General features: G+C 33.5%; 1 long non-coding RNA gene across 1 annotated transcript in view; it reads right to left on the reverse strand.

Moving 5' to 3' along the window:
• The window catches only part of LOC134808291 (uncharacterized), a 102,302-nt gene that overhangs the window by 51,923 nt on the left and 37,631 nt on the right, over positions 1-12,748 (reverse strand). The window contains exon 2 of the long non-coding RNA XR_010150931.1: positions 1,952-2,076. This is a non-coding gene — a long non-coding RNA (uncharacterized LOC134808291). The remainder of the gene's footprint in view (positions 1-1,951; positions 2,077-12,748) is intronic.

Below are 12,748 nucleotides of genomic sequence, written 5' to 3' on the forward strand. Positions count from 1 at the left end.
TGAAACTGGACCCCTTCCTTACACCTTATACAAAAATTAACTCAAGTTGGATTAAAGATTTTAACGTAAGACCTAAAGCCATAAAAACTCTAGAAGAAAACCTAGGCAATACCATTCAGGACATAGGCATGGGCAAAGATTTCATGACTAAAATATGAAAAGCAATGGCAACAAAAGCCAAAATTGACAAATGGGATCTAATTAAACTAAAGAGCTTCTGCACAGCAAAACAAACTATCATCAGAGTGAACAGTCAACCTAGAGAATGGGAGAAAATTTTTGCAATTTATCCATCTGACAAACAGCTATTATCCAAAATCTACAAAGAACTCAAACAAATTTACAAGAAAAAGACAAACAACCCCATTAAAAAGTGGGTGAAGGATATAAATGAACACTTCTCAAAAGAAGGCATGTATGCGGCCAACAAACATATGAAAAAAATGCTCATCATCACTGGTCATTAGAGAAATGCAAATCAAAACCACAATGAGATGTCATCTCACACCAGTTAGAATGGTGATCATTAAAAAGTTAGGAAACAACAGATGCTGGAGAGGATGTAGAGAAATAGGAAGGCTTTTACATTGTTGGTGGGAGCGTAAATTAGTTCAACCATTGTGGAAGACAGTGTGGCAATTCCTCAAGGATCTAGAACCAGAAATACTATTTGACCCAGCAATCCCATTACTGGGTGTATACCCATAGGAATATAAATCATTCTAGTATAAAGACACATTCACACATATGTTTATTGCGGCACTGTTCACAATAGCAAAGACCTGGAACCAACACAAATGCCCACCAATGATAGACTGGATAAAGAAAATGTGGCACATACGCACCATGGAATACTATGCAGCCACAAAAAGGATGAGTTCAAGTCCTTTGCAGGGACATGGATGAAGCTGGAAACCATAATTCTCAGCAAACTAACACAAACACAGAAAACTAAACACTGCACAATCTCACTCATACGTGTGAGTTAAACAATGACAACACATGGACACAGGGAGGGGAACATCACACACACCAGGACCTATTGGGGGTGGGTGTCTGGGGGAGGGATAGCATTAGGAAAAATACTTAATGTAGATGACGGGTTGATGGGTGAAGCAAACCACCATGGCACATGTATATCTATGCAACAAACCTGCACATTCTGCACATGTACCCCAAAACTTAAAGTATAATAAAAAAATTATGTGATAAAAATGGAAAAAAAAATTATGTGTTAAAAATGGAAAAAAGGAAGGTTTTAAACTATTTTGGTAAGAAATGATTGTGTCAGGGAAATAACGGTGGTAGTGAGGAGTGCTCAAATCATGGGCAGACTGAGGGCCAAGCCAATGGGATGTGAAGAAGGATTGCATATGTTAAATGAGAATGGGTATGTTAAGTTGCAAAAGCATATTACACATTTATGCTGGGATGTAAGGTATATGAGAATATGAGTTATATGAGCATGAACTCAAGTGAAAAGATCTGCCCTACAGACATAAATTTGGAAATCACATAGGAATAGTATTACGTTGCTGCAAATGTAATTGTGGTTTTCGCCATTACATTTGCACCAACCTAATCTTTTTTAAAGTCATGGAACTTAATGACATCACTAGTGATGACTCTCATTTGTACAGTTTTGAGGTAGCTGAGTTTCTCAATAAATAAAGATTATATCATCTATAGATTAATAATATAAAAATACATTAATTCCTTTTAAACAAAATTATAGAACCTTACATTTTAAATGTGCTTGTTAAATATTCACAATGAGGAGTCATGCATTTATTCCAAGTATTCTGAACATGTCTTTTAAGCAGTTGTTTGTATTATTTAAGTCTCTGTTATCAATCCAGCTCACACTAAGCCAGGACTTTACAAGATAGGCATGGTGCCAAACAGAGCCCCAGGAAAGCACTATTGGGGCTTGAACACTGCCAGGGCTCACCTTTGTTTCTTGCCTCAGAGTCTCCATGTGTGTCTGCTGCATTTCTCCCTTTCACTGCGGGCCAGCTTTTTCCACATGGCAGAAAGTGTATTTGCCGACACTCTTCACCTTTACATCTACGGTTTCTGTGATTCAGAGAAAAAAACATGTCTCACAAAAGCAAGGAAGAGGCAAAGTGCCAGGGAAAAAAAAATCTGTATATTCAGCATAGTGTTCAAAAACAATTTAACAGTCTTAAGAAAATATATCTTTTTCAGGTTCTTCATTCATTGTTTATATACTGAAAATGAAATTATTAGTTTATCATTTAAAACCTGTAATGATAAAAATAATGGAAGCATTAGAAATTTTCTTTTTATCCAATGTTTTAATAATTCTTTGGACTTTTCCCCAGATCTAATAAAGAGTATTAAGACCGGTGTAACAATTCATCTGCTGGGTATTTGATAAATATACAACAATAAGGGTTAGCATTGATGATGTTTAGAAGATAAGGTGATATTCACTTTTCAAGAAAAGAGTATTTATTTTGAAGCCCAATGCTCCATGTCACATTTTAAGATTACTTAGGCAAGTATAAACAAAAGATGACCTTGAAGCTATGGAATATGATGAATTTACCACAGTACGTTGAGATAATACATTATTCAATACTGCATGTGAAAATAGATCTGCGAAATAAGAAAGAGATACATTTCTGTCATTCGTTTACTCAATAGGCATTCATTGAGTTGTCTCTTCTGTTCAAAGTATAGCAGTATACCTGTTCTAGAGAAAGAAAAAATAAACTGAAACGATGGCATATTTGTGTAACTCTAACTATTGCAAGGAAAAGGAGGCCAGTGCAATTCATTAATCAATCAGATCTATCCAGAATTACTCCCACCACCACCTCAAATAGTCTAACCCCCAGCATTTCTCATGACAACGAATGCTGAAAACAGACACAGCCTTGTTCCTGGTCTTTCCATAATGGCGACTGACCACACAGAACTCAAAGCCACCTTTATAAAATACAAATCTGATCCAGCCACTCTCTGGGTCTCAACACTCTAATTATTTCCACTCACCCTTAGAATAAAATACAGAATTCTTACCTTGGTGTACACTATCTGATCTCATGCTCACTCTCAGAATCATCTCATTTTCCTACTACTCTTTCTCCCTCTTCCTATGATCCATTCTTTGGTCATTTTGCTTTTCATTACTATTCCAAGCTTGGGGCAACCTAAAGCGTAGAGACTTGCTCTTCTCTCTCCCTGTAATTCTCTTCCTCCACATATCTGCATGGGTCATTCCTATACAGTATTCAGGTCTCTGTTCAGAGGCCACCTTCTCAAAGCTCATTCTAAACCTTCAAATCCCTATCACTTGGTGTACTTTAATTTTCTTCATACCATACACCTCTAACTGGCAATACAGTGTATACTTATTTAGTTGTTTAATATTTTTATCTAAAACTCATGTATGAATTTCTGGGAAGAAGAGATTTTGACTGTTTGCTCTATTTCAGGGCATAGAAATGCTTGGCACATAGGTGATATACAATAAATTATTCTTTAATTCACTACTTTATTAAATGTACCTATGCATACTTCATGTAAATAGACATGAATCCCACTGACACCACTTTCTAGCTCTGAGACCTTGATCAAATAAGATAACTCTCAGTAGCAAAATGATTATAATAATGACATTTATTTTACTTCATATTTAAGTCCTTATAATACTGCCTAGAACATTTGAATATTTATTGAAGGTTATCACGATAATTTTAATTATTATATGTCATTGTTTACATTATAAAAATGTGTTGTTGCATTAATGTAAGGTGAAATGCATGTATATAAAATATGTATAAATATAGTGTCCTCATTACCCTATCAGTATTACATTCCAGACAGAAATGATGTTTTATGGGAAGGCAAAAGTCTGTATTACACAAAAGTTTTACATATAATGACCACAGAGCAATTTTTAAAAATACTACTAGATTTATTCTTTTTTTACAAACTGTAGTTCAAATTCCCACCTAAATCTTAGTACATATCAAAAGATAGTTTCATATTTAATTTTAACTTTAATTTAATTTTAATTTTAATTCATATTGACTTTCTCTAGTAACAATTATTCTTAAATTGCATAACTCTTCTTTCATCTTTTGCTTATCTTCAACATCCAGAGAAATAAATAAAAATGGACAATATTTAAAATAAAATAAAATAAAGTTAAATGTCAATAAGTTTTCTTTTTAAGTTATCTATGGCAGAATAAATCTAAATGGGATTGACCTATTTTGTGCTTGTTGCCCTTAAGGGAAAAAAGATAAAAGACATTAGAGTGTGTCATGTCAGTGTGTGTCTTCAAATCAGTGCACATCAGTCTAACCTCCCACACCTTTCTATGTACAGTTCTCTAAATGGTAACTTATCTTCCAGTGATGGCTTTTTGCACTGTGTTTGAAGTTCTTTTGATGTGTTACTGTATTATTTCATATGGATCCATCTATGGTATCACACCTATGGAACCACATTAAGAAAAGGTTCTTTTTTCTTCTGCAACAACAACAAAAAAACAGAGTTCAAACATTTATTCACAAGGTTTTGCACTGACCTGGCAATAATACTCAAAGGACTGACTGATTTTGCTTAGACCAATTTTTTCTGGCACGCAGACAAATGTTAAAGTGAAACGCTAAAAAATAGTATGAGTATACTGTGAAAAGGCAGCACAAACAACATCCATATCATTGGTCAATAAAATCTTTGCTGCTATTGCTGATGGGAAAATATTTTTAATACTTAAATTTTTTCAAGTTTAACAAACATAGCTCATGTCCCAGTATTTCCAGTGTGCAGATTACCAGGCACAGTTATAGTGGTATTAGATATGGATTCCCTTCTCATGAATTTTCGTGAGATATGGACAAGATCTTACAAAAGTTGACACCATCAGGGGAATAATTAATCTTAAAGGGTGGAGAAGGATATTAACTATGCCCTGTAATACCTACTAGAGAGCCACCAAGAATGTTGGAAGGATTTCTTATCACTAAACACATCACAAGCTATTTAAACTGAAATAACTATTGCTATTAAAAAATAGTTATCTTTTTATTTTACCATTTTACTATGTGCCAGATAAGTGACTATCTTCAGTTTGCTTTACACATTATATTTAATTGCCTTAACAACAATGTTCAATACTTCCATTTACAATTGTCGAAACTGAAGTTCATGGAGCTTATTTATGTTGCTTATGTGGTGAATAGAATTTATGGTAAGGTGTATCTAGTTCCAAGGCCATGATTTTTATGACTTAAGTGTACTATCTATTGAAATAGCCTAAAATTTAAACTAATTTCTTTGTTGTGTTAATAATTTAAAATAATAATATTTTAAATAAATTAGAATTATTTTCTGAGCATTATATCATCTGCTACTAGTGGGGGATGATTTATAGCAAAAGAGTTAATATTTGGAAGAATAAATGTAATAAAACTAAGAATGATTTCATTGTTTTATTGAAAGAATTGGAGCCTGTTTCATAAGAAGTCCAAATAGAGTGGGACAGTACAGCATGAACAGACTGACAGCGGCAAAGGTATTATGTGTTCAGGTGGATGAGACAGAACCAGAATTATTAAATGCTCCACACTAGAACCACCTGCTATGAATTGTTAAACTGTACCACTGAAGATTCAACAGAATTGTGAGAATTTCTTAAGTAAGACAGAATATGCAGGAGTCAAATGAAAAATATATAGTCATGCAACTACATAAAACATGTTGATTTATGTTTAATAAAAAAGAAAAATCTACATAAATGTCAGAGACAATATTTACAACAATATGAAATGAAAAACAATGATTCTCTAACAAAGAGATTCTAAAAATTGCAAAAGAATGAAAAATGACCTAGTAGAAAGACGAGCAAGTTATATTAATAGGCAATTCATCTCACCATTACTCAGAAAAGTGTAAATTAAAATAAGAATGAGATACTATCTGTATCCATCGGATTGGGAAATATGAAATGAGTTGTTAACATTCAACAGAGGAAAGGGTTGAGGAAACAAGTGCTGTCACGTGTTACTAGAAGAAATATAAATAGCTTCAACCTCTGGGGAAAATAATCTGGAAGTAGCTATCAAAATTGTATACGCATATAACCTTTAACCCAGGAGTCCTAGTCATCTCTTTTCTTTGTTTCTTTTTACTGTATCATCTTCTGCCACCTAGAGTTCCCAATTTTATCCAAGTTTCCCTACATTTGATCTTTCAACACTGTAGACAACAGGAGAACAAGTTGGCTACAGTAATGTATTCAGAAAAATTGATTGTTTGGGGGCTCAGAGGCTGTAGATGATTTTGATTACACAGGCGGTATCATCAGCATGCCTAGGAGATTGTTTTCTACATGGTTTAGTTGTTTCAATGCAGGTGTAGAGAAGGCAGAGAGTTTGCTCACACATGGTATTTGTTTTGGTTTGGGTTGGTTTGATTTGGTTTAGCTTGGTTTCCCCAAGCAGAAATGAAAGGAGAGAAAGGTAAATGTTAATAGTAATGGTAAGAAAAAAATACAAAACAAATTATAGTATGTTAGCTAGAATCAGAGGAAACTAAAGGGAAAAAGATCCCATGAATAGGGAGAGAGTAGTTGGGATTGTGGGCTAAAAGTGCTCCTGAGGTTAAAGGACAAATGGTTGCAATTGTTGACCATGTACAATATAAGAATAAGAGATCATCATGTGTTAATTATTCCATAACTTCATGTTTTCAATGAAACATTATGAAAGGTCTGGGATTGTCATTGACAATCTCTGACCTGGTAATATGCCCTACAGATCTTACTAGCTCACCAGAATGGGGTTTGGAGCACAAAACACTTCCTGTTTCCTGTGTAAAGTTTTCCAATGAGATTTATATAAAGAAGAAAAATAAAGAAAGAAAAATCGAGTTCTGGAGTATGATTATGAAAGTGAGTAGGGCAAGGTGGGCAAAACTATCATTAGAGGAGGGGCGATCAAGAAACCAAATTACCATGCTATTGGAAAGATTATTCACAAAAACATCAAAGTCCCTCAGAACTACAAAATTAGAGCGGGCAAGAAGATTGTGAAGCAAAAGTAAAAGACATCAAGGAATACATGAGTTTATCCAAGAGATCATTAGGTGTCAACAGCCAGTAGTAGATGTAAAGCCAAGTAATATAAGCCTTATTAAACAAAGTGTTTTATTCTCAATGAGATGGCGATATCTATCATACATTTGATATTACCTTGGTGGACCAGAGAATATGAGGTCATAAAGTTTTAAGCACTATTATAGAGAAAAGTGAATGAGTACAGAAATTAAAATATAATCAGCACATAGAACTAAATGATGACTGAGTTAGTGCTTGTTGAGCGTGAACTGATTTTCACTCTGTTCAGATAGTCTCATTGAAATAAGAAGTTACTATAAAATTGCTAGAAACCAAGGGAAAGAATGTGTAATATTTCTCAGAGGATTAGTTTATTTAAAATTTCCAGATACAGGAGATTTTACTTTATCAAGTAAAATCTGGATACAGATTTTGATTAATCCAAATACAGATTTTGATTTGGATATAAACAATGAAGAGTTTCTAGAGAAGTTCCTGCACAGTGCTGGATTGTGGTTGTGGAAAGCTGAAAGTAGTCATATTAAGGCCGCTTTGGATAAAAGAATTGTGTTCTTCATTGTGAATATCACAGTGGCAACAAACAAACAAAACAACTATCTTATACTGTCATATCATTGTACAATAATTACTCCCATCACACCTTGACAAATGAAATTTTAAAAGGGGATTTAGACACCATGTAGTTTAACTTTCTCACAATCCAGAGATTTTCCTTAAATATACCTATAAGTTTCATGTGACCAGTAACAGATTCTTCCTTGTTCACTGCTATATTCTGATACCTGTCAAAGTTCTTAGCACATTGTAGGCACTTAGTACTTATTTGTTGAATGAACACATTTCTAATGATGTTGCCTGTTTCAAGCAAGTTAGCTGCACAAGTGAACGCTACCATTCTCCATAACTTGAAAGTGTATTTAGGCATGTTACTCCTATTTTGACTTCCAGAGTAGCTGGGAGTGCACACGGTTGAGGACACATTCATTGATCCTTGCAAAGAAACCTCGGGTAGCTATGTTCTAACTTTCAACCTGGTCCCCTCACTCATTTGATGCAGAAGAGTGAGTAAATATACAGATAGGGAACTCATTCCCTCTTGATTCAGCCACTTCCACTAGCCTTTATATGAAGGCTAAATCTATTGCCCTTACCCACCTTCAAAATACTGCCAATATTTTTATGTAATAATATATAAAATTCCGTTAATATTTTAATTTCCTAGTCAATGATAACTATAATGTCAGCTCCTAAAATTTTGATTCCACATTCTTTTCATTCTTGAGATGTTAATATGTTGCATTCCTTTTTTGTTCTTCTGTTTCACCTTAAGTACACAAATTTGTATTCTGCGAGCATTTATTTCAGACTTGTTCCCATGTGTGTTTTAACATTTCATGTTGAAAGCTAAAAGTAAGATGTTGTCAAATTCATAATCCCCTAGGGATCTTTTGTTCTTGCCTGTACTTGATAAAGTAAAACTATGCTATTCAATCTAATTTCTTTCTCTAAAAGTTTTTCTAAGTGGCTATAATATTAATTTAAAGTTTCTTCAATAGATTTGGTCCTAAATAAATCACTGAAAACTGCATGAGTTTTTACTACAGACGACTTCCTCCGGAGAAAAAAGAGTACCATGACTACATTCTCTGTATATATAGCAACAGGCTGAGAAAGATTCATGTTTAAAATTCAAGGAGTATGATTGAATTAGAAATATCTATGTTAAAATTTTTTTCAGATGTGGATGTATTGGTTTCCTTTAATCTAATGCTTTTGTTTGTGTTTTTCACCCTATATTTCTGTTTTAGAAAAAAAGTCCTTAAAATTAATCTCCAAAAGAAGTTTTTTGTCCACGGTTTATTTCATTTATTAAATGTGGAAAATGCCAACAAACCTCAATAAACTGATGTACAAACTGGACCAGTATCTAAAACATTTTCTTCTATGTCTACAATTTTAATAACATGTTAGAAAGCAGATAAGAGAATTGAGAAATAATTTGATAACTTAAATGCAAGATTAATGATGATACTAAACAACTAAATATAAATATAGGAACTTGAAGACTGTTATCTTTCTTGGCTAGTTATTTATTTATGTTACTCACAAATATTTTTTCTTTACTACATGATTCATCGTTCAATGAAATACAGTAGAGAGTAAATATGAGTATATACCTATTTGAGTTTCATTTTCATTATGTCTATGAAAATTTAAATGTTTCCTAACTAATATAATTAGTCCTATAACTTATTAATCTAAACATTCTACTTCTATTTTTTCCTATTATATTTCATACTCAAAATACCAACAGTCAGTATGGAAAGGAAGGATTTCCCATACTACAGAGGCAAAAATAAAGATACAGCAGATGAAAAGTTTAACTTCATGCTTTTATCTCCTCTATGACTAATATTGAACTAATATAATGCAAGATGAAAAGACATATCTTGATGTCTAAATTAATTCAGTATTGCCTAGCAGTTCTTTTCATAAAACTGGTGAAAAATGTTCCCTCTGGTAACTTTGAATCAGTTTTTTGTAATTAGCATTTAGTTGTGTCCTTAAAAATGAAATTGGCTTCTTTTTGTCTGCCAACACCAATTTTCAGCTCAGCAGCTAAATAATAGGTCTTTTGTGTTAAAGGCAGCAGGTTTGATGTCATGTTGTAATAACTTACGGAAGTTATGTCATTATATTACCCGTGGTAATTAATTTAATTTCTTCTAAATTTAATATTTGTTTATTCATGCATTCAAAATTCTATTTGTACTGACTTATGACAAAGATATAAATATTATGCTGAAAGGCCAAGGATTACTTATTAGAAATAATATTTTCTTTGAAATAAAAAAGCAATCTTTTCTCAATCATTTTTCTAATATACTGAATATCTATGTACAAACTTCCTTCAAAAAATGATAAAAATAAGTTACATGTTAATTTAAAATTTCTATACTATTCATTGACAACATAGCCATCATAAAAAATGCAACTGCATTTATTTCATCTCATTTTACTTCCGTATTTTTAAGATAGGTAAGATAAATACCTATCTTATCTTACATAATAAGATAAACTTGATTTAAATATTCATTCTTTATCTATTTTATTATTAAATCCAGAATATCTGGTTAAGAATACTTATCTTTAACATATTGAGATATTTATCAAGTCATTTACCTTAAAGTTTCACTCAGAAATAAAAAAGAAACTGCCAAATTTTCCAGCTAAATTGTCATCTTTAGAGCATTCAGAATCCCTGAGGAATGAAATTACAAGAACTATCAAGTGTTGTATTTTTGTAGTCACCTCTCTGATAGGCATACAAAACTAACATGAGATGATAACTGCCCTCAGTGTCTAAAATTTAGTTGAGGAGAAAAATCAAAGAAAGTATGAATTAAAACTACACAATTATGACAAAAATAGTTTCATAAAGGACAGTAAATAGGCACAAATTGTCTTGTTTTATTGAATGTTGGGCTTAGTATCTACCTTAGTCTACTAGAGCGGCCATAACACAATGCCTAACTATGGGTGGTTTAAATAACAGAAATTTATTTCTCACAGTTTTAGAGGCTTGAAAGTATAAGATCAAGTTGCCAGCAAGGTAGCTTTCATTGAGGCCTCTTCTCTTGGCTTGTAGGCAGCTACCATCATGCCACATGACCTCTTCTTTGTGTGCACGTGAATTGCGGGAGACCCCTGGGATCTGTTTCTCTTCTTAAAACGACACCAATTCTATGGGATGAAGGCTTTGCCCTTATGACCTCACTTAATCTTAATTACTTCTTTAAATACCTCTCTCCAAACATAGTCAAATTCGGAATTAGGGCTTCAAAATATGAATTGGAAGATGTGACATAATTCAGCCTATAACAATATCTGAACTTTGACTAATGGAAAAAATCTAAATAAGTCAAAAGAAGAAAAGAAGTATCATCAATAAGGATTAAGAACCATGAAAAGAGTCACATAGGGTAATTATATATTTCCTGAAACCAGATAAATGGCCAGATCTAAAGTATAGAGATGAAAATAAATACTGTAAAATGTTTTCTGAAAGAGTACTGAATATTAAATTGTCTTAAAAATCCAGAAAAAAATATTTCAGAGTCTCTCTTCTCTTCCTTTCACACACATATACACATGCACTATCTTCCTTCAGCTCTTTATGTGTTACTAATTACAAAACTTTGGGCCTTACATAATAGTCTTTGGAGGCCGGGCCCCATGTCTCACACCTGTAATCCCTGCACTTTGGGAGGCCAAGGCAGGTGGATCACCTGAGGTCCGGAGTTCGAGACCAGCCTGACCAACGTGGAGAAATCCCGTCTCTACTAAAAACACAAAATTAGCCGGGCGTGGTGGCGCATGCCTGTAATCCCAGCTACTCCGGAGGCTGAGGCAGGAGAATGGCTTGAACCCGGGAGGTGGAGGTTGCTGTGAGCCGAGATCACACCACTGCACTCCAGCCTGGGTAACAAAAGCGAAACTCCTTCTCAAAAAAAAAAAAATAGCCTTTGGAGAATACTAAAATTACATATTGAAATCAGCTGCACAAAGTACTCAGCTAAAGAACGTGACTAAATAAATATTTCAATGTCAGTACTAAATATTCAACAGTTATTAAATGTAGTTGAAAATGGTAATAAGTAGAACTCTGGCTTCTACACAGGCTACTTTAATATGTCATCTCATTATTTGCTGCTGTATTAGAAAAGTAGTTCCTATAGAATACTGTTGTACATAGGAATCTTAGGACTTAAAGAACACCTTGAAAAATTAGATTATTTAGATTTTATCAGATATTAACATCGACACCTAATCAATGTATCTATATTCCTTCTATTATCCATTTGAGGATAAACACTAAAGCTTTGAATTTTATTTCTGAAAAAAAGGAAACATGATCATGATTTAGACAAATATTAAGAACTTAAAATTTCCTATTAATTTATCAACAATGAGTTTCATGTAATTTATATACATCTACTACAGCTGCTATAACAAAATGGCACAAAATTCACAAAATGTGAATTAAACAACAGATTTTTAAAAAACAGTTATGCAGACTAGAAGCTTGACATCAAGCTGCTATCAGAGTCAGTTTCTGGTCTCTCTTCCTAGCTTAGAGACAGCCACCTTTTTGTTGTGTCTTTGTGGCAGGCCAGGTCTCCATTAGGAACCAGAGCTCTCGGTCTTTACCAACACTTGCTGTAATTCTGATTAATGTATAAGTTTAACATTAAAGAACTGGAGAAACCAGTGCCTTAGTGCAAAGGGCTGGAAAGTAAAACAAGTCCATTATGACCTCACCTGGGCTTTCTTAGATCCTAAGGTTCACTTAAAATAATGAAGACATTCTTGCACATGTTGTACCAGGATTCACTTTAGATGATATTTTAAGTAATTTTTCCAAGCCTCTGAAGTAATTGTCTAAACCCAGGACCCTAGTCAAAGAATAGATAGAGTAAAACACTTTGGCTTTCAGCTTGTAGGTGTACTGAGTATATATAAGCACTGGAAAAAATTTGTAACTTTTAGTTCGTCTGGTGAGTTACTACAAACTTCTCCCTGTAACCAGTTACAGAAATAAACTCCCTTCTTTCCCAGTCTGTCTGCATC

This window comes from Pan troglodytes, chromosome 15 (assembly GCF_028858775.2).
Source record: "Pan troglodytes isolate AG18354 chromosome 15, NHGRI_mPanTro3-v2.0_pri, whole genome shotgun sequence".
NCBI classification, from domain to species: Eukaryota; Metazoa; Chordata; class Mammalia; order Primates; family Hominidae; genus Pan; species Pan troglodytes.